The sequence below is a fragment of the Bubalus bubalis genome, chromosome 12 (assembly GCF_019923935.1).
Source record: "Bubalus bubalis isolate 160015118507 breed Murrah chromosome 12, NDDB_SH_1, whole genome shotgun sequence".
Lineage (NCBI taxonomy): Eukaryota > Metazoa > Chordata > Mammalia > Artiodactyla > Bovidae > Bubalus > Bubalus bubalis.
In genome coordinates this window covers 56,685,896-56,691,895 of record NC_059168.1, presented here as the reverse complement: position 1 = coordinate 56,691,895, position 6,000 = coordinate 56,685,896, and positions in this window count along the sequence as shown.

The window sequence follows — 6,000 nt, the reverse complement described above, 5'->3', positions numbered from 1 at the left end:
GCCCAGTCATGTAAATTTCTGCCATCCTGAGTTTTATGATATTTTTTGCATTTCTGATAAAATATCCCTCTATTCTCTTTATATCCATTGATTTTTGGACTGCCCATATATCCTTCAACCAGCTCTACCTTCATCACCTTAAAAATCATGGTTTTTTTTTACACTAAAAATTAACACATAATTTTCTATTCCAATCTCAAAGATGGGCAGTGCCAAAGAATATTCAAACTACTGTACAATTGTGCTTATTTCACTTGCTACCAAATTTATGCTCAAAATCCTTCAAGCTAGGCTTTAGCAGGACATGAACTGAGAACTTTCAGATGTACAAATTGGGCTTCAAAGAGGCACAGAAATCAGAGATAACACTGCTAATATTTGTTAGATCTTAAAGAAATCAACAGAGTTCCAGAAAAACATCTACTTCTGGTTCATTGACTATGCTAAAGCCTTTGACTGTGTGGATCATAAATAACTGTGAGAAATACTTAAAGAGATGGGAGTACCAGACCACCTTACCTGTCTCCTGAGAAACTTGTATGCAGGTCAAAAAGCTGCATTTAGAATCAGACATGGAACAACTGACTGGTTCAAAATTGGGAAAGAAGTAGATTGTCACCCTGTTTATTTAACTTCTATGCAGATTACATCATGCAAAATGCCAGGCTGGGTGCAAAAATGCCAAGTTTGCTGGAAGGAATATCAACAACCTCAGACATGCAGAATTCAGTTCAGTTCAGTTCAGTCACTCAGTAATGTCTGACTCTTTTCAACCCCATGAACAACAGCACACCAGGCCACCCTGTCCATCACCACCTCCCGGAGTCCACCCAAACCCATGTCCATTGTGTCAGTGATGCCATCCAACCGTCTCATCCTCTGTTGTCCCCTTCTCCTCCTGCCCCCAATCTTTCCCAACATTAGGGTCTTTTCAAATGAGTCAGCTCTTCACATGAGGTGGCCAAAGTATTGGAGTTTCAGCTTCAACATCAGTCCCTCCAATGAACACCCAGGACTGATCTCCTTTAGGATGGACTGCTTGGATCTCCTTGCAGTCCAAGGGACTCTCAAGAGTCTTCTCCAATACCACAGTTCAAAAGCATCTGTTCTTTGGTGTCCAGCTTTCTTCACAGTTCAACTCTCACATCCATACATGACCACTGGAAAAACCATAGCCTTAACTAGACAGACCTTTGTTGGCAAAGTAATGTCTCTGCAGAATGATACTACTCTAATGGCAAAAAGTGAAAAGGAGCTAAAGAGTCTCTTGATGAGGCTGAAAGAGTAGAGTGAAAAAGCTGGCTTGAAACTCAACATTCAAAAAACTAAGATCATGGCATGTGGTCCCATTACTTCATGTAAAATAAAAGGAGAAAAAGTGGAAGTGGTGACATATTTTATTTTCTTGGGCTCAGAAATCACTGCAGATTGTGACTGCAGCCATGAAATTAAGGGATGCTTGCCCCTCAGAAGGAAATCTATGACAAACCTAGATAGCATGTTAAAAAGCAGAGGCATCACTTTTCCAACAAAGGTATATATAGTCAAAGCTGTGACTTTTCCTCTAGTCATATATGCATACGAGCGTTGGACTGTAAGGAAGGCTGAGCACTGAAAATTTGATGCTTTCCAATTATATTGCTAGAGAAGACTCTTGAGAGTCCCTTTGACTTCAAGGTGATCAAGTCAGTCAAATCTAATGAAAATCAAGCCTGAATATTTATTAGGAAGACTGATACTGAAGTTCCAACATTTTGGCCATGTGATCTGAAGAGCTGACTCATTCACTGGAAAAGATCAAGATGCTGGGAAAGATGGAAGGCAAAAAGGAAAAGGGTTGTCAGAGGATGAGATGGTTAGATAGCATTGCTGACCAAATGGTCATGAGTTTGAGCAAACTCTGGGAGATAGTGGATGATGGGGGAACCTGATAAGCTGCAGTCCTGGGGTCACAAAGAGTCCGACATGACTTAGTGACTGAACATCAGCAGTATCTATTTTCTAGCCCAGGACACTTACTATTCTCTTATTTTATGTACGTATATTTAGTTCTGTAGAATATTTCTTAAACTATTTTTTGCAGCTCATAAACATTTTACTATGAGGAATACTGTAACAATTTTTTTTTAAGTTGTTATAATAGTAAAAAAAATTTTTAGTGCATTTTATTTATTTTTTAAATTTATTTAATTAGAAGCTAATTACTTTACAAAAAAATAAAAGTGTGTACAAGCAACTGAGGCATCACCATACTGATAATGAAAACATTCCTTCCTGCATGTTTTGATAATAGAGATATATAGAGATATAAAAAAAATAGTAAAAATTGTAAGAGTCACTATATTTGGGGAATAATTAAAACTAGCATTTAGACACTATGTGGAAAGCAGTACAACAAAGAGGAAATGGTATCCTTTTAATTTTTCTGGAAGTAGAATTAATATATTGGAAGGGATCAAGCTAGTCATTAACACTGCTAGTAAAATTCAGCATCAAATACAAAGAACTAGATAAAAACTGGAGATAACACTGACTGTGTAGTCATAGCACATAAGTTTTACACATTTTCCATTTTTATTTAACCTGCATGGTTTTAACAATACATTAGGTAACAGCCAATCTTTACCAAAAGTTAGGACATTAGTTCTTAGTTTTTTGCATCTGGGAATCTCATAGAGAAACTAAAATCTCCTATAATCCAAACCACTACTAGCCAACTTTCCTTAGAACCTCAGTACTATTACATACTTTTTTCTTTGTCTAAATCATGATTATAAAAATTTTCAAAGTACTCCTTTCCTTCTCACATTTAGAGTTTTGAGGAATCCCTTTTATGTATTACAGCCTTGTTATAGTGAAAGGGCTTATGTAACTCAATGAAGCTATGAGCCATACTGTGCAGAGCCACCCAAGTCATATAGGTCATAGTGGAGAGTTCTGACAAAGCATGGTCCACTGGAGGATAGAATGGGAAATCACTCCAGTATTCTTGCTGCAAGAACCCAAGAACAGTAGGAAATGACAGAAATCTGGAATGGCATGAATTTTCATAATTTCTGCTTAGATATGTTTCCACATAAAATACATAATCAACCAGTGAAAATAAATTCCAAAGAGAATATAAATAGCAAGATTTACTGAACTTAATGCACTGACATGTTGCAAATAGTACTTTTCACACTATAAAGTGAACATCATATTTACCTCAAAGGGGTTATTATGTGGACTAAAATTATTCAACAAATTTGAATAGATTCCATTCTGTAGGCACTAGGCTAACTGTTAGGAATACAAATAAGATATAATCCCTGTTTTAGATTGTTTTCTATCTGTTACTGCATACAAAACAGTTACTATAAATGATAGAAAATACTGTTATAATAGAGTGATATATGATATGAGAGCATATAGAAGAGACACATGATTCAGGTGGAAGCTAGCAGAGCAAGGTTTTATAGCAAAGATAAAATTAAACAGCCCTAAGATGAATTGTAATCAGGAACAAGGAAGATATATTCAATGTCATTGGAGCAGCATGTGGAGAAAAGTGAAAAATAGTTTTCTGGTATAGCTGAGAAAATAAATATGCAGCTGAAAGTGAAATAAGGGAGCAGATGACAGATTAGGAGTTTTCAGCTTTTTTCTCACAGATAACATCAAATTTGACAACCATTCATGGACTAGAGTAGTTTTGAGGGAATCTAGTTAAGCAGAAACCATGTCTTCTGTGTCTTCTGCATTGCAGGCAGATTCCTTACCCACTGAGCCATTGGGGAAGCCCTTTCATAATAAAAATCCTCAATAAATGAGGTGCAGAAAGAATATGGCTCATAATGATGAAGCTTATATGTAACAAACCAACAATTAACATACTTTATGGTGAAAAGCTGAAAATTTTTCCTCTAAGATTAAGAACAAGTCAAGGGTTTTCAGTTTTACCATTCCTATTCAACATACTAGAAGTCCTAGCCAGATCAATTAGACAAGAAAAAGAAAAAAAAAGTCATCCAAATCAAAGAAGTAAAATATTTCCTACTTACAGATGATATGGTCTTCATAAAGGAAATCCTAAAGAGTTAAAGAAAAAAAAATGTTAAAACTAATAATCAACAAAGTTGCAAAATACAAAATCAACATACAGCAGTCAATTGTATTTCTTTACACTGACGATGGAATTGTTGGGGGAACCACTGACAGAAAACTTTCCCCTTGGCTAGGCCTGATTGTAATCACTTACATGAGTTACCTTATAAGAGGAAGTCCTGGTAAGGAGAAACTAACACTATACCACCAAGCAGAAGAATTTGGGAAAGGTCAAAAGGAAAGAGGAGAGATCAGTGTATATGTCTTAGCACTGAACTGAACTGAACCTCCCAAAAACCTTCTCACTGGAGTTCATCTTGGCTGAGTCATGTGTGCATGACCAGGAAGGATCCTGCGTCTAAACAGTTGTCCAGAGACAATCCAGAAACCAACCCCATTACCATGAAAACAGACTGTGAGCCACATGACAGAGCAGTTCTTCTGGATTCTTTACCCAGCTACTCTCTGCTTAGGCACCCCTTCCTGGTGAAGTATCTTGCTTTGTCAGCACATTTTCTCCTCAGACAATTCATTCCTGAGTGTTAGACAAGTTCCCACTCTCAGGCCCTGGAAGGGATCCCCCTTCCTACAATGAATGACAATTCAGGTGGGGTTTCTTCACTATGACTGACATCCTGAGAGTTTCGTGTAGTCAGGGACCAGCTTGCCCACTGATGAACCAGACTTAGAATGCAAATGGGACCTTTTTGACCCTGATCTCCCTTGACATGGATGATTGACCAGAGTGCCCCAACAAGGTTAGAAAGAATAGACTTCTTTATTAATATATTTTCCCTTCCAGACATACAAGCTGGACTTTAGAAAGTACAGAGGAACCAGAGATCAAATTACCAACATCTGCTGGATCATAGAAAAAGCAAAAGAATTTCATGAAAATATATACTTCTGCTACAAAGATTATGCTAAAGCCTTGTCTGTATGGATCACAACAAACTGTGGAAAATTTTTATAAAGAGATAGGAATACCAGACCACCTTACCTGCCACCTGAGAAACCTGTATGCATGTCAAGAAGTAACAGAACTGGACATGAAACAATGGACTGGCTCAAAATTGAGAATGGAGTACATCAAGGCTGTATATACTCTTATTTAACTTATATGCAGAATACATCCTGAGAAATGCCAGGGTGGGTAATTATAAGCTGGACTGAAGATTGCTTGGAGAAATATTAACAACCTCAGATATGCATATAATATTATCCTAATGGAAGAAAGTGATGAGCAACTAAAGAGTCTTTTGATGAAAGTGAACAAGTAAAGTGAAAAAGCTGGCTTAAAACTCAACATTTAGGAAACTAAAATTACAGTACCTGGTCCCATCACTTCATGGCAAATAGATGAGGAAAAAATGGTAAGAGTGGCAGGTTGTCTTGGTTTAAAAAATCACTGCAGATGGTGACTGCAGCTATGAAATTAAAAGATGCTCACTTCTTGTAAAAAAAAGAAAAAAAAAGGTGTGACAAACCTAGACAGGATATTAAAAAGCAGAGACATTACTTTGCCAAGAAAGGTCCAGGTAGTCAAAGCTATGTTTTTTCCAGTAGTCATGTATGGATATGAGAATTGTATCATAAAGAAGTCTGAGTACTAAAGAATTGATGTTTTGTTGGAGAAGACTCTTGAGGGTCCCTTGGACAGCAAGGAGATCAAACCAGTCAATACTAAAGGAAATTGACCGTGAATATTCACTGGAAGGACTGAAGATGAAGCTGAAGTTTCAATACTTTAGCCACCTGATTGGAAGAGCCAAATCATTGGAAAAGACCCTGATACAGGAAAAGATTGAGGGCAGTAAGAGAGGGACAGAGGATGAGATGGTTCGGTGACATCACTGACTCACTGGACGTGAACTTGAGCAAACTCCAGGTGATAGTGAAGGACAGGGAAGCTTGGCA